This window comes from Gavia stellata, chromosome 28 (genome assembly GCF_030936135.1).
Source record: "Gavia stellata isolate bGavSte3 chromosome 28, bGavSte3.hap2, whole genome shotgun sequence".
In the NCBI taxonomy this organism is placed as follows: Eukaryota; Metazoa; Chordata; class Aves; order Gaviiformes; family Gaviidae; genus Gavia; species Gavia stellata.
The window spans coordinates 5676583-5700458 of record NC_082621.1 but is presented as its reverse complement, the minus strand read 5'-3'; the positions used below and the strand labels follow the sequence as shown (position 1 = coordinate 5700458).

General features: G+C 42.2%; 1 protein-coding gene across 3 annotated transcripts in view; it reads left to right on the top strand.

Annotated features, from left to right (window-relative positions):
• Positions 1 to 23876, top strand: part of MYO1D (myosin ID) — a 164872-nt gene that overhangs the window by 7058 nt on the left and 133938 nt on the right. The window contains exon 1 of one of the 3 annotated variants that reach the window (XM_059830405.1): positions 13801 to 13821. The exons of the other annotated variants lie outside the window; for them this stretch is intronic. The gene's annotated coding sequence lies outside the window, so the exon portion shown is untranslated. Of the gene's footprint in view, positions 1 to 13800; positions 13822 to 23876 lie in introns of those variants that run through there. 3 annotated transcript variants of the gene reach the window in all.

Here is a 23876-nt window from a genome sequence, read left to right as displayed (position 1 = left end):
GCTTTCATCCTTGCCTCTTCTCTGCAATTATTTTGTAGATTCTGATGAAGTAATACAAGTCCTGAAGTGGGCAGTGGATCTGTTTGTGATACTGTAAAGTAGAATCCTGTTCTTGTTTTTGACTACCGCATGTTTGAGATGTCTTGTATAACCTGCATCGTCTTAACTGAAGTTATTTATCATCACCTTCTGAATTTCACTAGCTAAAGGTGGACTTTAAGATCTGCCAAATTCTTATAGTAAATATTAGCTAATATTTCCAGTGAGTCTCGTGGTGTCCTTTAGTCAAGAGTCCTTTCTATTGACTTCTGGTCAAAATCTACCTCTTTAGATGGTTTTACCACTCCACCAACCCTTGCATTCCTTTTGGGCTGAGCAAGCTTTTACACTACCTGAACGTTTCCCCTTCAGTCATGCTTGCTCAAATTCCTTTTAGAGATGCAGATCTCACTAGATATTTGACTGTTACATCATCACTCTGCTTTCTCAGTCCCTGGGTCATGATTGCATCTTTTTATGGAATGAAGAAATTCTGAGAGGGGGGAGAAGAAAGCAGATGTCTGAACAGAGGTTTGCCTGTTGGCTGTAAGTGTTAAATAAGGGAGCTGTGTGTCCCTTTGTAGCAAATGCTCATTTCCAGTTCTCGGAGGCAGACTTACAATTTCTAGAAGATGATGATTTCTGTTCCTTTCAGGGCTTTTCAGTTAGCTCTGATGAGATCTCAGCTCACACTACTGCTATCATGTACTGATGTTTCTGTCAAACAGACCAGGAGGGGAAGTAAGTTTTTATTATAGTGCTTTCAAATGCTGAGAGAACAGCTTGGATATGAGGCTGTTCTGTCTTTGGGAGTGAAAAAGGGGCATCAGGTGGATTTAACCTGTTGAAAAGACTTTTTTTCTTCAAATCTAAGCCATTAAACTGTTCCTCAGATAACCTCTATCTCACACTAGGAATGAGGTTTTTCTTGTTCCTGGGATTTGTTTCAGCTGGTGTTCTTCTCACCTGGCCTGGGTGGGACTCAGCTGCTGCAAGCTGCTGCAGGGCAGCGGACCGGTTCTGTTTGTGAGTAGTGGTTTAGACAGACAACAGACAACATACTGTCAGAGCCCAGCAGTGAGAAGCTGAGGTAGAAGGAGGGGGGAGGTATCGTGTAAAGACCTTTTAAATGAAACAGTTGTTAATGATAAGCCAGAGGACCCACCACGGTCATCATTGATGGCTTTGCAGTGCTCATCAGTAGAAGTGTGACTAGTGCTGGGGCATAACAAGTCTGTTCTTGCTTTAACTCTTGATGGTGATGGTACTTTCCATTCTGCCCCCCCTAATTTCAGAGCATTTTTCTGTGCAGACTTTAAATTTTCTCCTTGAACAGTGCTGGAATATTTGTGTCTCACCGCTAGTGTGTTCTGTCCTATCTACCTGTCTGATGAAGCGTTTTGCAGCACATGTTGCCTGGTTGCTGTGATGTTGCTAGCCATCCCTTCTTGATTTAGCAGTTGGCAGGGGCCTGCCCTGTTGCAGCCATTTGCCTGCTTTGACCTGCCAGCCTTGAGATACGTGAAACTTCAGAAAACAGTTAGTGTGTGACTGTTGGGCTGGGCTGATCCAGAGCATTCTTTCCAGAAAAATGTACCATTGGCTTTTGGGTGAAAATACGGCATTAAACCAGTTACGTGGTCCCTCGAGAGCCATTTACCTGCCATGGTATCATTTTTTCATCCTGGGTTGTTTCTTGCTGTACTCCAGGGTGTCAGTTGCTGACTCTCGCTGTCCCTCTGAGAAATGTGGTCCCACCTGACCCTTCCTTTCTCCTCTTGCTGACTTCCTGACTATATTTTTATAATTGCAGTATCCTCTTGGTCATCCTTGGTGACTTCTCTCTCTCCTCTTGCCTTCAGTACCTTCTTTGTAGCGGTGGACACCTCTGCCCAACTTTCCCCCTTCCTGAAGTGTCTGTTCATGTGCCTTCAGCTCTCCCAACGGTGGAGATGTCTTCTCTGATCTCAGTGGGATCTTCTCAGCCTTGCCCAGTGAGTCAGCTGGAGTTCCCTTGGGCTGGAGCGAGTGAGCTCTTCTGGACAGCAATTCACTTGCCTTGCCTGCACCATCTGACTCAGGCCTTTCTAGGCCTTTGCATTCAAAGTCAAATCTTGTTATTTCCCTTATAGTGTATCAGACCCAAGCCTGAGCTATACGCAGAGCTAAATCTCTTGCCTAGAGTCACCTTCGCACTGATTTTTGTGCTCACTCCTTGTCTTATGCCATGGCAAACCCCTCTTTCCCACAAGTGCTTGTTCAAAGTGTGTCTACAGAGATTGATTTTTGCTTTCTGTTTTATCTGCTTCACCTATCTCTTTGCCTCTTTCCTGTTCGACCTCAGAAACACAGCTTATCTCCTTCCAATGTTTATCAGTTTCTCCCACAGCGCTGATCTGGTAACATGTCTCTCTGAGAATTTTCTGACGAGCATTCGTGTACTTCTCCCTCAGTTGCTCCTTTTGGCATGGAAGAAACACCGTATAAATTTCAACAAAGACACTGCGTCCTCCTTAAATGTCTAATTTATGAAGCCTACACAAACTTTGTCGTGGTAGGAGGCTTGGTATGCTGTAACCACTGATTATCGTGTTGATCTGTTCAAGTAGTTTCCTGGTTCCATGCTGGATCCGTGCCTGTTGGAGTTCACGTTCTCTTGGGTTTGGACAGAGCCTGGCCCGACACTATCGTATCTGAGGTTGTTCAGGTAGAGAATAATTTGCTTACAGTATTATGATCTGTTCCCATTTAAGGTTGATGTAACTTAATTTGGGAAGCCTGAAGGCTTGTTACATCTTCCTGTGAAATAAAAATTGGAGAAGGTTTGTGGCAGGACTCTGTGCTATATGTGGTATATGATGTGCTGCAAGAGGTGAATGTTTAGTTTAGGGTGGTATTTCTAACTCCATCTCCAAACATAATGTTTTAACTTTGTAATTTTGTGCTTGCCCCTGTACACATGCAGTCTTGCATGCTTTATTTGGATCAAGCCAACTTAAGCAGTGTTCTACTGGAACTTCTGACGACCTTTGAGTAGGTTTTCTTCTTATGGGGCTCCTGATGAAAAGGTTTTCAGTCTTGTTCTGATGTAAAGCAGGTGTAAATTGCTACACCTCGAATGAATTATACTTTGGGGCACCTGCTGAAACTTTCTGAAAAGGTTCCCTTTTAATATCTGGCTTCCATTATAAGCATCAGAGTGGTCAGTGCCTTCATCATTGTACTGGGTTTTATTTATGGTGCCTAGGACAAATGCGCAGTAGGGAAACTAAAGGGGGCTCGAGCAATTTACTGCATCGTTCTGTCCAGGAAGCAAAACAGCCAAGGAGTAATGAGAACCCATATTTTAACAGCTTACTGGATGGCAGCAAAGGCTGTCGCACGATGAATAGCGAAGAAAAACAAACTAAAACAAAAAATTCTCTTTTCCCACTGTATGAACAGCATGGCTTTCTTTCAGGAGAGCTCCTCTATGGTATATTGAGGTGGTAAAATCTGGCGCGTCAGCCTACAAAAACTCTGGTGGTTGTAAAAGCCCTTACATCACGGTTATCAAGAGCACAATGAAGCTTTCATGTGGCTAGACATCTTTTAGATGTTTACAGTAAAACTTTTGCTTTTATTCATATTGGTAAACTTCAACTAAATAGGTTATTTTGTTTACAAGAATGAATGATAAAGTTTCACCTTCAAAGGAAAAATCCAGCTACCATTGTTTGAAGGCCTCTCTTCCCATGCACTGTTTATAAAGCAACTGGGTATCAAGTTTATAAACTTCCGAGGCTAGAAATAGTGCCTCCCACTTCTTAGTACCAGCTTATCTGGCATTTTGTTCCTTCTCCATCCTGGGTGTAAAGACCAGAGGAACGAATGAAAGAAGACTGAAAGAGCTGTAAGTACAATTTAGGCCTCCAGAAAAATCCCAGAGTACCAGACCCTGGGCACTGGGAGTCTTTAAGTGAACTTGCTTAGAAAAATTGTTGCCCCTGCATACTGTGGAGAATATACTGCCTTTTGTTTGCTTCTCAAAATATCGGAAAGACGGCGTGCTCCTTTTCCTTTTGCTTGCAGGGACATAAGTACCCCAGTATTCTTTTAAAGCTGGATGTAAACAGCTCCTTGGAACAGTAGCTATTAAACTTTGTTGAAAAGTGCTTAGCAATGACAAAAAAATGTTATTTCCGAAAGGATTTCTGTAGCACTGAGGGTTTTTTTTTGCAAACGAAAGTCCAAATTTACCACAAAAATGTCCCTGTAACCTCTTATAATTCAAAACATATTACTTGCTTTTCAAAAGCACAGGCAAATTACCAGGGAGACTTTCTAAAATAAGACCGAGGGTTAGATGTATAACGTTGTGGACAATGCTTCTTGATAATAAAGTGTTTCCTTTTTTGAGTTTTGTCTGTGTCGCAGTAAGAAAGTAACACTGCTTTATGTGGTTTATCTACTGACCTCTTTTAGGCGAAGAAACACTAACGACGTTTGTGTATGCCTGCAGGCATCAGTATATAAAAAGGAGTATATTCATTTCCCTTTTTTTCCTATTAAATGTAGCATTTATGTCTCTAGCAAAACAACAGAAATCTAGTCTTCGCTTGTTCTTAACTTGTTTTTGGGCTGTACTGCATCCTGGCTTTCAAGGATGCAGACATTCCTAAGCTAGACATCTCCAGTCTCTGGCAGCTAATTCTCTGAATCTTTATTCGTTATACTGAACTTAAACCCCTTTGAGGAAATGCCAAGAAAACGTAGATACATGTAAACCTTTTTAAACCTGGTATAAAACTATACAAGCTGGACTTCATAGGAAGCTGAAGGCAAGTTGAACGATTTTGAAATAATTGGGAATATTTTTGCTTAGTTTTTCCGACCAGTTGATAGAAAACATGTTTTCCATTAGGGGCTTACATTTCTGGAGACTTAAAGGGGGGCTGCTTATTGTCAAAATGAGTCTTGTTTTTAACCAAAACATTTTGGCTGCCTTCTTTCTTTTTAGGTACTGTCACTCCATTCCCGCGGGTAGTGGAGGGGTGGCCGGTGCCAGGTAGTCACCCCGAAAGCCTGAAGCGATGGGAGTTGTGGGGTTTGGATGCTGAGCACTGCTGCCCTGAGGAGCAGAGGAGTGCTAGACTTCCAGCTGGTAGGTAGAAGTATGAAAGCCAGGAAAGCATGAAGGTGGACACTCACCTTTTAAAAGATGCTGTGTGTATCATCCCCCATCGTGCAGGAAACAAGTAGCAATGTAAATCTCAATGTTTTCATTTAATTAAAGAATGCCTGATTATTTTTTTCCTGCTCTTCTGTTGGGTTTCTGGATCTTGGACCCTCTCGTCGAGGAGCCAAGGTGGCACCTGCTGCTCGCTGTACAAAGAAACAATTGAAGCAGCTGGCTTAAAGCCGATAGATCTTCACTGTTTCCATGACTTCTCTGAGGTGATGATGTTGTTTTGGGGCTCTGGTGACACACCATAGGCCATGATTTACTTCAGAGGCCAGCCCAAATTTCTTGCCACTGAAGTTGGGGAGAAAACTCCCCACTCAAACTTGGTCTCCTCTTGGGAGTTTTTTTCCATCATTGATTTGTAACTGGCAGTTCAGGTGCTTTGCTAAGAGGCTGTTTACTAACGTTAATGAGTATACCCTGTACAGATAGACAGATCAGAGTAATTTCACTTGTTTTATTGTACAAACTAGCTTGGGAGCAGTAAAAATGTATTGGGTAGCAAACACTGTAGTTGAAGCACGGAAGCTGGTGAATTGGGTTGTAATCTTTTAAAATGTTAAACTCCATCTGATACGACATTTTAACCTTTCTGCCTTTCCTGTATTGTCCTTGTATCTAGCAAAATTTAATGTAAGTCAAAGACAGTAAACTTAGTGAATTTTGAAGACATTTTGTAGCGCCTTCACTAAATTAAAGGAAAAAATTGCTAGGGCTACATTTACTAACGTACAGTATTAAACCAAAATAAATTGCAGGATGGAACAAATTAACAGGTTCTTACAGAAAGGCTGGCTTGGTCACTAGGTCTGGTTTATGTTGTACTAGCAATGTGGGAAGACTTTGGAGAGCTCAAACATTTCGGTAGTCAGGATCAGTATTGTGTGTTATTTTTATCAAGACACTTTTGCTAACTTTTTGAAGGCTCCTCCATACCTGTACATCAGTTATGTGTCAGAAATCTTATGCTAGTAGTAATTCCCACACCGCTTTCACATCCTTTGTGCAGTGCCAAAGTATTTTTCACCTCAAGTGCCAAATTCTCGGCTGTCTTGATGAGCATGGTAAGCCCCATAACCAATCTGGGAAAGCTTTCAGGGCAAAAAAAACCCCAACCCGCTAACCTTTCATATGTAGATGTTTTGGCTTGTCTTAGCCCAAAACAGTTTAAGATAAATGAGCAGTCTGTTTATCTTAATGAGGCATTTGATGTAGAAGCTGATAGCACTAATGGCCAGATCCCAAGTAATTTGCTGCATAACAGCCTGTAGGAAAATTGCACAATTGTGCCCACCCATCTGGTCATCGCTGGGTGTCCGCATGGCTAGTGGGAGCCTTTCATACTCTCATTTTATCATTCTCTGAGTAATAGAGTGCAATGGATATTTTGCAAACTAAAAATTCCTATCACTGAAGACAGCTATTTCTTTGTAGTTTTGACCTGGGTTTTGGTACTCTTTGTACACTCCAGTGGTATGAGTGCCAAATAGTCCCCTTTTTTTTAATGTGGGGAGGAAATAACGTGAAAAAACATCCTATCCCATATTGTATCCAAATCGCCCAGCGCTAATGACACTCCCCGTGGGTACGTGGTGAGTGAGCAGCACTGCCACATTTAATCACTCACTGATTCTTGTTTTCTGCTTTCTGACATTTAAGCCTTTGGGATATGCTGTGGTTGCTTTCAAACTTTTCTTTGCAGTGATGAAAGCTAAAAACCTCTCTTAATAAGGGTGAAGATGGTTGTATTCATTTTACTCTAGGAGGATGTATTTTAAGAAAAACAATAGTTATTATGAGACCCATGGAATAAATCACAAGTGCCAGTGGTGAATATTACTTCTCAGTCTGTAATCTTGCCTTGTGATTATCTCCCCGCTGCTGTCACTGCCACCGACCCCTTGGGTTGTCCGGTATTAATTTGTATGAACTTGTCCTGCTGTAGAGTTCTCACACCAAGGATTTTGCCTTTGAAATTACATCTTTCACTCAGAGCGCAAGAGTGGAGTAGTTTTTAGTCTCACAGAAATTTTGTGTGCACACAGAGAACATATCGGCAACTGAAGGATTTTGTGGAGCAGGTGATGCCAGAGTTCACTTTCACAGGAACTTTAATGTGATGCAAGAACTGAGGGCTTTCAATGGGGATGTCCCTGCCCTTAGGCCTTTCAGGTGCTGGTGCTAATGCCTGGGAACTGATTTGGCTGGAAAAGGATCTGTTGCTTCTCGGCTCAGGATCCCCAAGAGCCTTCCAGGGTGGGAACCGGTGGCACAAGGTGATGCTGGGGGTCCTGGGGCTCCTGCTCACTTGAGGTGACAGACCTCCTTCCTCCCTTACCCCTTCCTCAGCACTCAATTGCCCCCGTCTGCTCACTGACCCCCCCTGCTCCAGCCTGCCCCATCAGAGAGCTCGCAGAAGGTGTCAGTTGAAACCCTCTTTTCTGAGCGTTATTTGTGTTAATTTTTTCTTTCTAGCATAGTTATCTTACATGTCAGCCTTCAGAAATGTTCTTAAGGGCCTTGCTGTTTAGCCAGCACTGGACCCTCTGGAAGCCACAGAAGCATTGCCCGTGTTACCCTGGTGCAATGTCTGTGCTTTGCTGTTGCGTTCTGTAATTATGCATGCTGTTAATCACTTTCTGGTGCTTCTGGATCCCACTGCAGTGTTTGTCAGTCTTTTGCTTTTGGATTCCACATTTGCGGAGTGTAACTAGCTGTTCTTCATGTGGCTTGGATTTTTCTTGGTAGATTTGCCTTGAATTACCTCATAGAGAAGAAGTTGAAATCATAATAATAAATCACCTTCCTATTAAGCAGATAGCATCTACTTGTCTTGGTTTGACTTGCTTTCTTACCAAGTGTATTTTGAGTTCTCATGAAAACTTATTTATTAGATCATACTTGTGAAGATAGTATATGAGATTGTTCCTCTTATTCCAAATATAACTATCCTGTGATCTTGATGAACATTTGCTTTAAAATTGTCAGCTGGCAGTTCCCTGACAAATTTGGCCAACGCCAGTGTTAATGTGAAGGTGGCTTTTTCTTGTTATGGACTTAGTTCCTTCTTTCCTAGCTACAGATACAACTGTGCTAGGAGAGCAGTTTGGGATTTCCTCCAAAGATGACTCATATTTGCCATATCCACGTATAGCAAAAATAGGACATGCCATTACAGTGTGTATTATTTAGGCTACTTAATATTTTATCTGATAGTCACTGAACTTCAGCTGGTAGCCTTTGTCTGTGAACTTGCTTTTTCTTCCCCCATTTGTCCACCTAAAGACAAACAAAAACCCCAGGTGAAGTTGGAGAGTGTCTCCATTAATGTTTTTGCTGCTACCCTGCCCTCCCATCTGCCTTGATTTTGTAACTGGGAGTGGAAATTGCCCAAGGTCATCTTTCAGAAAGCAATAATGTGTTATTCCTGCCATTGACTCTGCCCATGGCTGGTTTCTGTAGACCTCAGACTCCTGCTTGCAGCAGCCTGTGGGAGTATTGGTGGTTAATTAGTGTGAGCCACACCAGTCCCAGTTTTTAATTTCCTAGATAGTCCCTGGGTAATCTCCATTTCAATGGTAGTTTCGCTGTTGCAAAGTACAGCTGCAGCAAGGACCTGGTTTTGTATTGGTGAGCTGCTGCGTAGTTGCATTTCTCAGGGGCTGTGGAGATCTCAAGAGTCGATGGGATGGGGCATGAACAAACTGGGGGAAAAGACCTTTAATCTGGAAAGTGTGCTGTGCGGATTCCCCAGAGCGCACGCAACTGGTCTGATCGGGTATAGGAAACAGTACCCCAGCTACTAGCATTGTGATCTCTTCTGAGAGCATCACCTGCGGAAACATCCAGAAGGGAGGGAGGTCAAAGTTCCTAATGCCTTAGCCAAAGCAAGATCTTCCTGCCAGAAAGTTCATCACCGATAGCAGCGTCTGCAGGTGGGTCTGTGTGGCAGTTCTCAAATACTGGTGTGATGAACTTGAACACACAACTGGAATAGAAATTAAAAAGATCTGCAGTTTCAGGTTTTTTGTCTCCTCAGCACACTCTTTCCCATTCTTTTCCATTCCCCAGCTTTTTGTTGTTAACATCTTTGTCCTCTGGCCTGTCTCCTCCTTTATAAACAGTTTGTTTGGAGCCAGGAGCACTCTCTTTGCTGTATGTGTATCCGACAGGTGTTTAAAGAAGAATTGCCTTTGAAATTAATGAGGAGGTTAAATGAGAGGCAGTTGTTTCCACTCATGGATTAAATGAGTGAAGCTAAACACTAGGGTCTAAATGAAAGTGTGAGCTATGCATTTCCAGGACGAAATTAGCCTTGTTAGGATGCTTCTTCTGGGGTTCCATAATTTACAGAGTTACTTCAGAATATTTACAGATATTACTTCCTGAAAGGAGATTGTTATCAATGCTTTAGTGCTCCCTCGGGGCTCCAACAACAGGGTGACCTGTAGGAAACCAAAATGGGTTCATTCTTCTCAATTTAAATTCCTTCTGTTGAAAGGGGAGTAACTCGTTGGATAGGGAAATGTTTTTAGCAGGATCCTGTCTGTGCAGTGGTGGTCCAGCTTCGCTGGATTCAGGTTGGTTGTGTCACGGGGAGGGATGGTGCTTTTCAGCCCTGTGATTATTAGATACACTCCACCCTTGAAAGCTCCCACTCCTTTTGCTGCTCTTCCCTTCGTGGCTGGCACAAACTAATGTGACGCCAGAGCGTCGGCATGGCCTGCGGTTGCATAACGTACTGCAGTGGGCTAACCAGCTTTAGCAAAACAGTCATCTTGGACAGATGTTGCAGTGAAGCAATGATTAATCGGGGAAATATTTTAACAACCTTAAATGGCAGTAAATTTATTTTGGCAGGTGGAGACTGAGAAAGTCATTGCTGCTATGCAGTGAGTGGAGTGTTACTCTGAAGAGTTAGAATCACATTTTATGTGCCATAACACTTTCTCATGCTGTCTCCTGTCTCGAAACTTTTACCGGAGCAAGAGCCTCGGTACTGAAATCTCCTTTTTACAGATATCTTTCTCACATGTTTGCCATCTATGTGAGAATGTGGAATGACATTTTTTCAGACCCTCACTGAACATCAGAAGTGTACCGTTGCTACTTGCTTCAAAGAATGCAATGCACATGCTTACATATAAGGAATGAAATATCCTTCTGAATTGACATGGTGACAGCTATAGCTTTATCCTAAAGTTTGTCTTTTCAAGACGTATGAACTGGCATTGCAAATAATGCTGAATATCTTTTGTGAGGCTGTACGGGATAAAGTGATGTATCAGCCTGCCAGACTGAATTTTTTTAATATTCTTGTAATAATCTTTCTGAAAGTGAAGAAGTAACTGGGTTTATCACAGAGATTTCTTTAATAGTGTCCTGGATTAAGATTTGAGCTTTTTAGATTTAGTGAGACAGTAACACATGTTTAAAAGATCCTTGAGAAGCAAGTGATAAGTGAGAATTCGTTACTGTGATGAATTTAGCAACATTTGAGACATGAATGATTTTTGATCGAAAAGCTCCGAATTCTCAGCAGCTCTACTTTTGTGTTTTATTTTGAACAGGAATTTAGTTTTGATTTCACGAGTAGGTTGCTGGCATTCCTCTTTTTTAATCTCTCCTTGTTGGCCAACAAGAGTTATTGTTGGTGCATTCATAAATTTCATGGAAGTTTGTTTCTTCTACTTAGGTTCTGTTCAGGGCAGAAAGCACTTACCTGAACCTAAATTTTACATGCTCTAGAAAACTTTCAGCCTCTCTCAGATTGTAAAGGCTAGGTAGGAGGCCTAAAAATGACTGTTGAATGTTTATATAATGTTGTTACTGCCCGAGACGCAAGATGTATGCAACCTGCAGTCACAGTGACAGCACTATTTTTGGTTATGGTGTTGTCCCGTGTTCTTAATTCTTTCTTTAACCAGCAGAAGTGGTGACATGTATGCTGCTTTCTTACCAGCGCTATAGTGAAAGCAAATGTAATCAGCGGACAGGGAACTACACAGCCACTGAAGACAGTGTGTTAACTTAAGTGTTTTCCTTGTAAAAAAATAACAGCATCTATTTCATACAGTCAATCTTTCTGCAAACAGACGAGTTGTTAGTCTGGCAGGATGTAATTCCATTTTCCTCAGCAGTTTGGTTTCCTTTTGGCTTGTGTGTACTTAAGCTCGTCACTAGTCTTGTGCCGAATTATGTTGCCTCTAAGGTACTTTTCTGAGTAATTCAAGAGAAGGATATTTGTGAAAAGATTGTGATTTGCCTTGTGTAGGCCCATCTGTACGTAATTTTCAAAGTCACATTTTATGGGTGCGTATGATAGTTGTAGTTCCTAGTGCAAAGAACCAGCTGGCAGACACTTTTACGTGGGCTTTTTTTTAATAAGGTATTAAGGCATATCATATATCTGAAACAGCTGAGAGATTGGTATGGCTTAAAGAGTTTATTAAGTTTACTTAAAATCTTAAAGCAACTCTAAGGCATGTTGATTTCTTCAGAAAGCTTTTGTTGGTTTGGCTAGAGGCCATATTATGTAAGATACAATTATTTGGTATCAAAGTAGTGATTTTAACAAGGAACCAGTTTAAAGCTTGATGTGGTCTCTGTTGTGGCAGTGACATTCAAAGTGTCAGCGCATACAGGAATAAGACACTGGTGAGGTACATTTATAAAGGCACAGTTTCCTTATTTACTACATGACAAGAGCTGTGTCTCATTTCCCTCCAGTCACCTTGCTGATCGGTGACTATCCTGAGTGCCAACAGTCAGGAAAATGAGAAAACAATCAGAAAAGCCTTCTGTTTTCATGTTATCTAGAGTGCTTTGAGGCTGCAGCATGCAACTCCCATGTGCCTTGTTCTTGCAGAAGAACTCCAGGAGGTGCCATGCAGTCAGCGTGGACTTGGCTGAGCAGTGGGGCGGCCCAAGAGGAATGTTTTGTGTGGATTTACCCAGGATGAGATGGGGTCAAGCCTGCCATCAGAGGTGTGCTCAGAGGATCAAGAGGTCTAGCACTGCTGGCTCAGTAGGCACAGCTGAGGTGCTTTTAAATCCTTTTCCCTGATATTGAAAAGAATTGTTAAGAACCTCCTTAAATTCCCTTTGACCAGCTACTTAACTTTCCTTGTTTTTTGTCTTTGCCCTAAGTGGAGTCAAGGCAGTCTGGATTAATGTTTGTGGAATCAACAGGCCATTTTTGGTTGCATACAGCTTTCCTTTGAGATGACCTTTAAGCCTTGTGTTAGTTCAATTTCCGTTTAGGGAATCCTTACACTGTTTGATATTAATGGGGGGAGGCTTAGATAGAATCAGAATTTTGAATGTTTGTTTGCTGAAAGTAAATTGCCTTCTTATGTGTCCCCCAAAACTTCACACAGAAAATGCTATAAACTGGACTGCTTTCAGAGAGGTGACAGCAGAGACAGCAGCAGAAGCAGCTCTTGGGTGAGAGGGTCCGTGGGGCAGAGCGGGGACGTACCGAGCACAGCGGCAGGTGACTGCTAAGGGCTAATGCCCTGCTCATCTCCTGCTCAGCTGCATCAGGAGAGAGGAGAAAAGGTCTGGCGCTGAAAATGTTTCGTGTTCCCTGAAGTATGCTGGAGACGCAGGATTTCTCAAGATCCTGGACACATTTTAAGTTTTGGCGAAACTGTGCCTTAGTGCAGCACCAGGGAAGGTTCTGGAGAGCAGCTCCTCACTGGGTCATGCTTGACCTCTTCCTTGCCCATTCAAATTCCGGGAAAGCAAAGCTTGATGAGAACTAGATTGTATCAGGAGCAGCTAAGGCTTTTGCCTGTGCTTGTTGATGCATCTTGGGAGTTTCACATTAGTGTCTAATTCTGGTTTGGAAACTTACTTCCTTTTCCTCCTCTTAACTCATTTTATGATTTGTACGAACTGTTCAGATGAGGTTTCACTACTGCGTTGAACATAAACTTTGGTTTCCTCCGAGTTCTCCAGCGTTCATGTCCGGATTGGTGAACAGGGATGGAAGGTGGTCCTGTGGCTCACTTGCTGCTCTCTTTGCAGCCGTGGGCACCTGCACAAGAGGCAGCTCATCTCACCCAACGCCTCCCGCTCTGTGTGTGCGCCTTCCCTCCCTGGCCCAGGACAGTGTGGCAGGAGCGATCATGGAGAATGCTCTGGCACTAAGATCCCTCTGTCCTAAGAAGTAAGAACAGTCTGGCGTTCTAGTTCGATACCTGTGTGAAAGTTTCACTGAGCTTCTCAGCCCTAAGACAAAGTAGGGAATGTTATCAGCAGTGAAGGAATTAACTTGCTAAAAGTGTTTTTCCTGTTTAAAGCTTTTATGGTACTCTCTGCGAGGTGGCATCAACTGTCATCTTTGAAAAGGTCAGATTAGTATCACGTGGTCAAAATTCTTGTCATATATTTTCCTACGGGTTTATCAGGCCCTAAAGGGATGAACCAGGTCAATGAGTTGCTGACAGACGAGCTGCACAAGCCTTGAGCAAACTGGCTGAGGGGCTGATTTTCAAAGTTATGGCCCTTTTACTGAAGGTACCAGCCTGGCACAGATTTTGCTATGGAGAAAGGTACAGGTCTTTCTGCTGGGGGGTTTTATGGTCCACAGGTCGCTGGAACTAGTTTACAGCTATTTTTATTGTATTCGTTTCCTTCGGATCTATACAGGATGCTTGTTCTTTTAATGTCCTACTTTTTATTATGATTATAGATTGTGAGTGCCAGCTGTGAAGGAGGCAATGCCTGTAATTGCAATTCTGCCTGGGAGTGCCTGGCAGCATGCGTCCTTCTATAACGTCAGACTTTTTTATTTGAAACAGACTTTTGTTTGGATGCCTCACGGAATAATCTGTCAATAGCTGAACTAATACCTTGATCCCAGAGTAAGTGGTGCTGCCAGAAATCCCGCTTGCTTGTCTGGCTAGTTCCATGGTCACAGCTAATAAACTGTCTTTGCTCACGCTGCAGCTCATTTTGCTCCTGAATTGCCCTTTCTGCTATAGATCTGCACGTGCTGGCCGAATCGGCTTAGTTACTGACTGATGTAATGTATACAGACAACTGCTTGCTCTGCTGTTCTGAGCCCAAGTCTGTCTACACGTGGGGTTATCTCATTCCTCCAATGCTCCTTGTGAACCTGAGAACTTCCCCGGGGGGGTTTAATTATGGGAACGCCAACGCAGACCACCTGCCTGACTTTGGGCTGACCACAGCTAAAAATCATAGCCTAGCTGGACTTCTCTTTTCATTGCGTGCAGTTGTGGTGTGAAGACAGTTGTGTCTAACAATATTCCCTCTTTTTTTTTTTTTTTTTTTAATTAAGGTTGGGTACAATGTGAGGGGGAGAGAGGAACATGAGGGGGCCGTGAACCAATCCCAGGGTTCATGAAGCAGCAATAAAGGTGCTCTTATAAATGAGCAATGGCTTGTAAAGGGTTGCGGTCTGCTAATGTAGGTTACTGGCTTGATACCATTGATATAATAACGGTTCTTTAATCTGTTTAGGTATTTTGATGATCCTTTCAGTTTGCATATGAGGAATTGGTCCCTCGTGAATTTTTTATTATTTCTCTGGGCCATTTTAATAGTTGCAAAACCTGTCAAATAACACTCAGCTGCACAGCACACTGCTATTTCTGGTCAAACTATGAAGATAACAGCCTCAATAATTGCAGTGCTGTTGAAGTAATTGTCATCCAACAAGCTGTAATCTGAAAATGGATACCACTGCTTGGCCAATGTGGTGGTACAGTTTAGCAGCTTTTAAAATACTACCTTCTGATACCTTTGTTTTGTTATATACTGCTTATATCTGATTAGCACATGATGAAGACATCACATTTGCCCATCTTCTTAGCCTTTGCGTTACAATTACCCATTTACAAAGCAATCAATGCTGTGGAGAAACTGAGAAATGCAGCGAGAGCCTGTGTTTAAATAACCAGTCGCACACTTCTGTGCAGCTTTTGAACACTCCATATGGTGCGTGATGTATGGTAGGTTGTGTATTAACAGTTGGTCAGTGTATTATGAAGCCTATGGTATCATATGATTGTGTTAGTTTACCCTACAGAGGCTGCTGTTCACAAGAAGAAAGGACCATCTGTTTACAAACCTGCGAAGAAAGAAGTGTGTTCCGCAGTCAGGGCAGTTGCACCTTGCTGCTCATGCCAGTGGAGCTTAGTTACGTATTCTCCTTTGAGATCTCTTTGGAAACAGAGTTAAAGCAGATGATCAAGGAGGGACTTCAGGAGCAAAGCAAGCTGAACCAACCCAGTTAAAACAGAAATACTGCCCTTCTTTGGGAGGGGGTGATCAGTGAGTAAGGAGGCTGGCAATAAATGATCAAAAAGAGTCTGAAATTTATGAAAGTCTCCCTAGTTTGTGGAGATAATGTTTTGTGTTGTGTGTATACTGTTACACTGTTTGAAACTGAAGTGGTGCTTTACATTGTCAGCAACACCTGGATGATAGCACCATCTTCTTTCCCTACTTAAATGAGGGAGATGGGGGCTTAAAAACAAGATAGTCAAGCAGCAAGTTAGCATTTAGTTTTAGTAATATCTGTTTTATTTCCTGCACATTTAATCCTCGGTGAGGGGGTGATCAGTGAGTAAGGAGGCTGGCAATAAATGATCAAAAAGAGTCTGAAATTTATGAAAGTCTCCCTAGTTTGTGGAGATAATGTTTTGTGTTGTGTGTATACTGTTACACTGTTTGAAACTGAAGTGGTGCTTTACATTGTCAGCAACACCTGGATGATAGCACCATCTTCTTTCCCTACTTAAATGAGGGAGATGGGGGCTTAAAAACAAGATAGTCAAGCAGCAAGTTAGCATTTAGTTTTAGTAATATCTGTTTTATTTCCTGCACATTTAATCCTCGGTTGCCCTGGAATGGATGATCTGCTTGCAAATTAACCACACCATTGATAAAGACCTATGTGAGCTCCATTCAGAAGCAGCTCCGCCCTGGCAGAGCAGGCAGCCTAGGCGTGGTGCTGGGAGAATGTGCCCCTGCTGCTTTCAGGCTGGGGAGTTGTATCACTGTTTCCTCACCCCATGGAGCTCCAGCTAATGAGGCTGCAGAGCTGAGGTGGCTCTACGCAGAGCTGGCTTTTGCCACTATATTGTCAGAGCATGGACGCCAGGGAAGAAGCTGCAGAGATCTCCTAGCAGGAGGTGAACCCCACTTGTGCAATGTGGAGACCATACAGGAGCTAGTGATGTTAAGATCTCTCCATATAGTCAATGGAAACCTGGTCAATGCAGTTGATGAATCAACCCCAGAATTTCACCTGTCTAAATGTAGGTATCTAGTGGAAGGCTGGTGGCAGTGTGCAGGTTAACCCAGATGCAGGGCTGGCAGGCTGGAAATGCAAGTGCTGCTCTCTGCAGGGGTTTGGCAAGCTGGCTTTGTCCTGCAGGGCTACTCAAATTAAAAAAATGTAACCTGGACTATGTTAAGGTGCCCTGGGGGAGCAGCCATGGTGTGTGGTGCAGAATGTAGTCTCTTGGTGTGTGTGTGTTGAGATCTGTTGAGAAAGATCCCTCTCTCAGGACTGCTGCAGATGCTGGGCGGCGTGGCTGGCGAAACGTCTGCTGGACAAGGAGCTAGCAAGGACGCTGTGCTTGTGAGCTGCTTTGCATCAACTGGCCTGTGGAACAAGAATCTCCCCGCAGCGGATCACAAAGATGACACAGATGTTGCTGAGGTTGTGTAAAAGCAAGATTCATAACATTAGTGATGGCACAAATGGGGGAGGTGGTCCTCTTCCTGAAGATGTGCCTGGATCACCTTGTGGATGGAATCCAATTATACAAAACGCTGAGTGATTCATTTATAGATGAGTAATGTGCTGTAAATTGCAAGGTCATGGATCGGTGGCAGAGGAGGATTAGAGGACACTACATGCGCTGCGTGATACCAGCCACCAGTTCCGTGTGCTTTTAGAAAACATTCATGAGGCTCAAGGATGCAGTGGGAGGAGGTACAGTCAGTAAAGACAAGGAAATGTTGGCATGACTTCATAAAGTATTAGCAGGCTTTTGTTTTAATAACTATGACCAGTTTTGTTTCTCTGTATTTAAAATAGTATCCTATTTTAAATTAGAAGCAATAGAGATGGTTATTGTGATGAAGAGTTACTAGTGGTTTGTGGAAGGACAGTAAATAAAGTTTGACTTGTTTAAACTAGAAGTGGAAACAAACCCCCAAACCTGAGCTGATGGAATTATACTTTTTCTGCTATCTCCTCTCCCTCCAGCCTTCCTTCTCTCCCCACTTCTCCTCACTCCTCCCTATTCCTGCCCAAAAAAGGGGAACGAGAAAGAATTTAAGGAAGAGCACTGGTAAAGCAGCACTAGGTGGTAGAGGGGAAATTGGGAGTTACTGCTGCTCACTGGTTGCACAGGTTGGTTGGTTGGTTTGGACATATTGATCCCGTGTTTTAGGGCTTCCACTTAGTGTTTGCAGAGCAGGAATCCTTCGTCCTGACACACTGCTTTGGCTAGTGGGTATCTATTGTTCTCTCCTCCAGAAATGGATGAGCCGCAGCCCAGATGAGATATTTTCAGGCTGAACCGATGCTTCAAGTGGTGTTAAACTGTTTTGGATCCCTGGTCTGTCTTGCTTGAGGTTACATCAACAGATTTGTACTAAGGAAAGGATTTTTCTTGTATCAGGTTACTGCAGAGTTTAGAAGGGTTTTTGCGTGGCCCGTTTCCTAGAACCGTTGGCATTTTCACTGCTGAACTGTAATTCTTTTAGGACTGAGACAGAATTTCACTACACAAGCAAGTAGCTTCAAAAGACGAAGCTTGCTTGCATGAGAGAGAAGTAGAAAAAATAATTAGCTGGTTTTTATCTGCTCTGACCTGGTACTTTGAGAGAAGTGAAGATATGGTATTAATGACTGTCCTTATTTCTTGGCGTTTGCTTATCGGCATTAATGACCTGTGCACCATAGCAGCAACTTATCAAAGCTTGTGATTTTTCTATATGTAGGACTATTTTCTTAACCATTAATGCAAGTCTGTACGCCAGTTAAAAGGCCAAAGAGTGGGTGCTGAAGATGAGTGTAGATATGAAGTGTCAAATTCCTTTGTTCTCTTTCTCAAAGGACAAAGATGCGAACAGGAAATAACTAAGCTTTATTTCTTTTCCTGTAAGTCTCTCTTGAATATATTTAGGAGGAAAAGAGTCATTTCATAAATACGTTCCACTCTCCTTTTGACAAAACCAGGATTTGTAGTAATTTAGTTGGCACTGCATGAAAGTGCTGTGAATGAAACACTTGAACCCTGTCCTTATCTGCAAGGACCAATCAAACCATTTCATTGTATGCCAATGCTATAGATGCATTTTCTTACTGGATTCTATAAGTGATTATTTTATTAATAAGATTCAGTTAGAAGCAGGCCAGAAAAGCATGTGCAATATTTGCTAGGAGGAGCCTTGTGTAAATATAAACCTTAATGGTTAGTTTATATATATTTTTATATATATATATATATATAAAAAAAAGACCATGAAAATACTACACTCAGTGTGTATGCTTATTTACACACAGAGTAATGTAGTAGTGACTGTTGCATCACAATATATTAAATATTTAAAATGCAAGTAATAAGGGTCATATGTGTTGTGGGCTTAAATTCTTTCATTAAGAGGTGTGGAAAACAGTGTTATGCTTGAGCCAGTTCTGAACAGGATTTCTTTAGATAACGAAAGGCCACTTTGGGGTGAGGATGTCAGCTTTGCTGGTGCTTCTCGTCAGATAGGCGTGCATTTAACGTGGGGTTTACAGAACTGGAGTCATGATGTGTGTGCACTGATGTATAATGGCTGGCAGTTGTATTCCACTACGGGTTGCTAGTAGACACCTAAATGTGTGGATTGCTCATGCTTTCCAAATAAGAAAGCAAAATATTTTGAGAAACTTGAAGCACTCTGTTGTTTTCAGAAGTCCTTGGAAAGCTGGCAATGGATCCATTTCCCTGGTTTGTTATTTCCTGCTGGAAGATGATCACTGAGTGTCTTGGGGAGCTGATATGTGAACATTTCTAAGTTTCTAATTATTAGTAATTTAGTATGAGATACGTTATTCCAATTGTACAAGTGTTGATGAGATAGCCCTGCTGCAGAAGAGACGACTGGATGAATGTGGGAAGGATAATACAAACCTCTTCACTTAAAAAACATAGGAAAAATAATATAGAAAAGAATTTGTCTGTCTCATAGATGATTTCATATATATTTTTAAAAGGTTTAGAGAGATTGACAGTTTGTGACTGCCAGACTTCTGGATTCAAAGCGTGTTTCTTTGTGTTTCATTGCAGCATGTTGCTGTTCTGCAAGGGCTTAGCAGCTGATTGCTCACAGGAGGAAAAGAGAAACATAGCTGCATTTGGAGGAGGATGTGTCACAGCTCTGAACTGTTAATTAAACTGATTTCTAAAAAAAAAAGATTAAATAAGGCTGATCGCAAAATTAATTTGGAAACCCGTGCTGCTATTATTGGAAATAACAATTACTTTCAGCCGTTACTTGAAACTGCAACATGTATGTCATAGCCATGGAGCAATGCTGTTTGGAAGGGACCTGTGAGGTCATTTCATCCAATGCCCTGCTTCAGATTGGGCCAACTGCTTTGGTACTTGTGTCGAAAATGGATGCGATAATCTGGGAAATAAGCAGCAGTGCAAGTTTACTCCGTGCTGCGGGTTTTGAGTGTGTAATTAGATCTGCCAAAGCTGAGAGTATGCACTTGACCACCACTCTAGGCTAAAATTGTGCTTTCAGTAAATAATTAGTGGCTGAAAACTTTGTTATTAACGTTTTTTTGATTGACAGCGTAGCATTGCTCTGCCTTTTGGTGATTGTCATTAACTAATGCTCACTGCCTAACAAAGGATACTTTACAGAAGTAGGAGCCTGCCTGAATTCTTGGGCTGATACGTTGACTGAAAAGATGCTGTTTTAAATCATTTCACAGGGCTCTGGATTCCACTGGCCTAGAATTAAAAATGTGACAGCGTGGTCAAAGTCATCTTGGCTTGTGGAAGATGAGTTGTAGATATTCTACAGGTTATCTGCTTATTAATTCTGGGCAGTATTTGTGCTGTCTCACAATTTTATTTAAATAGTCTTTCAGGTTCTGAGTGGGAGCTATCTTGACAGAAAAAAGATGTAAAACCTAAAGGAAGTAAATGAACACAATCTTTCTGGTGATAATATAAAGCGATAAAACAAGCAGCATGTAAATCAAGTAATCTGTTTTAATAATCAAACCATTTAAGTCCTTTTCCATATTGCTAATGTTCCCCTTGCATTACCATTGTTTAACAACTCAGTACAGTTGGCATTTAGAAATTCACTCCTTGTGCAATGAATGATGAATGTGTAAATAACAGCACTCCTACTGCTCAGATGTTTTTCCATTCAAAGAATGTTAAGTACTTAAGACTCTTGTGCAAATTCATTTGCTTATCTTGCCTATCCTACCCTGCACTGCCATATCCACAAGGATGTTTGAAGAGTTCCTTGTATCCTTCCTCCTCTTCTTCCCTTTTTGAAGTTGTCCTTTCAGTGAGGGGAAAAAGATCCTGATGTCGAATCTGCCAGGTCAGTCACACTCGTGACTTCAACTGAAAGCACGACACTTGGTTGTACTAAAAAACCCCCTTTATTTCTAACCCAAACTGTCTGTAAATTATTAGTTGCTCTTTAATTGGAAGAACCAACCTTGTGTATTTACTAGGCCTTTTCAGCACTGATAGGCATACTTAATATCGTTTCTGTAGGTCTTGAGGGTTTGTCTTCCAGGGCACCTGCTGATCGATTCTTGCTAGCGGGGCAGAGACTGAGGGATGGTGAAGAGGGGATTTCACTGCAGTTCTGGTTCAGATTCCTATTAGGTAACATGAAGCTTTTCCAATATAAAATAGAAAATATAAGAAAAAGAAGTCCCACAACAAACCTGAGCCAAATCTATGACCAAAAAGTGGGAAGCTTTTCCTGACTAGACAGGCTTTCAAGGAAGCACGAGGAAAAGTGCTTTCTTTCAACCTGAATAGTTAATGGACATATTGTGGTGAAACGTATTGGCTTTGTGATTTGCAGACATAGTTTTCCCCTCCATTGCTTATGGCTCTTTCTTCACGTAAGCTGGCTGAAGTGATTGGTATCTGTCCTGCAGGAAATGGTGTCAGTGATAATCTGAGCGTGGGGTGGCCGGGATCACGGCTGTCCATCATTGTCCCTTCAGCAGACGTGGCAGAAGGGAATCTTTGGCAAAGGAGCTGGATGGGCAGCTGTAGGTGGAATATCTTCATCTGCTGCTTTGAGACTCAGCAGTTTGTCTGCCGAAGCCCTTAGCAGCACAGCAGATTACCAACTAGGACAGTTTATGAGCCAAAACCACAAGAGCTGTGTTAAGTCACAATATGCTGTAAAACACATAAATGCTTAAAGAAGTCTGCCTGGTTCCATGGCCAGAAAACAAACAGTCCTGTTTAAGGACTACATACTCAATGTTTGTGTTTGGGTGAGATGGTGCAGATCACTGTAACAACTCTAAAAGAAACCCTAATTATGCAGAAACATAAGTCATATTTCTGCATTATTTGCATATTTTGCATTATTATTTTTGCATGATTTGCATGGCCTGTGTTAGTATGAACAAGGCATCTAATCTTATTTTAGATCTAACGTTACGAAAGGACTAAGCAAGCCTTTTGCAGTGCTTGCAAATGTTGCACTGTATCTTAATACTGCAAGATGATTCTTGGGGTTTTTGAGCCCTGTATCAAAACAATGCTGTATTCAGGAGACTCCAGCAGCGTTCACAGATCACACTGGGCACGAGCTTAACAAATGCAGAATATTCCTTTACAGGAGAACAATGAAGCATCTGAACATCAGCATCTCATGGCCGGCTGACTGCAAAAGGAGTCTCCAAGCATCTGCAAAGAAAACTTGTGCAATACGTGATTGTACCTTGACACCTCGGCTTGTGGAATAAATAGAGGTGTAGTTAGACATCAGTACAAAGTTCCGGTAGTTGTGCGGTGTATACAGAAAATTGGGAAGGTGGTATAGTGTAAGAAAGAGATGGCTTAGAAAATAAGGTTGAAAGCCGTCATCAGTACAGTTGCTGATGTGGCTTCAGGTTATGTTTGTTTATACAAGGATGCTGCTGTACCAGGGTCATCAGCAGCGACGTGCATGGTTTTTGTTTCTTGAAGTTACTGGAGAAGTTAGGAGGAAGTAACAGGGTATCAGTCACAGTCTTTGTTTTTCTGCATATTTCTTGATCTTTATGTTGGGTTGCAGGATTTTATAGTTCCTTCAGCATCCCTTGAAAGAAAGGTTGCTATTCAGAAGTACAAGCTAGTCCTTGCCTGGACACTATTCAGATGAACCGACCATTGCAGAATGCACGCGCCACTGAACCAGGGAAATGAAGTCAGACGGTATCTTCCACGTGATGCAAATCTGTCCAACCACCAGTCATTGGTCTCGTTTTTGCCTTTTGTGCTGCAATTTTGTCCACTGAGATATTTGAAGGTAGCATACCCTTCAACCCCGTGGTGTATAATGCGATGAGCAAAGCTGAATTCCCAAAATTGAAGGCTGAGATAATCACCGTGTGGCAGGTTACAGTTAATGTGGACACGGGGTTTGGAGAGGGGAGGAGGTGAGTGAAGGTAAAGCGTCTTTTTTTGAAGCACCTGAATGCTGTAACATCAGAGTGGAAGGAACGTAATGGATCGTGAAGTCAGTGCAGAATGCCAAATCTTCTAAACACAGAGAAGTTCTGCAATATCGAGTGGGGCTCACTAGTCCTTTCTGCCTACTGAAGTGCTTTTCCAGGACTGCTCCCTTGACAGCGACCTTTCCGTTTCAAGCCTGTGTTGGCCAGGGTAAGCCCATTCTCCCCCTTTTTTTTTTCCTTTTTTTTTTTTTTTTGTATGGGCCTTTGTAGTTTTTTGTTTAATTAGTTCTTCTGGCTTCCTGGCAAGATGATATCCATCTACTGATGTATTTATAAGTGATTTCTTCCACCTTTCCTACTCCTCAGTAGTTTTATGAGTCTTTGCATTTAAGCTAGTTCTCTTACAAGACAAGCTCTCGGCCTTTCTGCACACGTGCTCCAGTTGACTTCACGTGTGATGAGAGAAGAACCTACCTGACTTTTGAACTTTCCTTTTCTTTTTACTATCCTTTAATAGATTATGTGCTTTTATTTGACAGATTAAAAAGTTAGAGATTATGGGTAGATGGCAGTCTGTTTGTTGGTATCCCAAGCCTGTTCTACTCTTTCCTGGTTAGATACAGGATCATAGGATAATTCAGCCTCAGGAGGTCACTCAGGGTAACCTCCTGCTCAAAGCAGAGTAATATGATTGTTGCATGAGTGCATGATTTTACAGTGTTCCAGCCAGACTTTTCACATGGAAAGCAGGACTGTGTTTTACTGCTCTACACAGAGAAATCAGGAGAAAGCTGCTTTTTCTCTACCTGTGCTCGATAGCAACTTTCTCGTGTGTGGATTGGAGTGAAACCACAAAGCATTATGTTGTCCCTGGAATCTTTTCAAAAAACTTCCTTTTGTCTCATTATC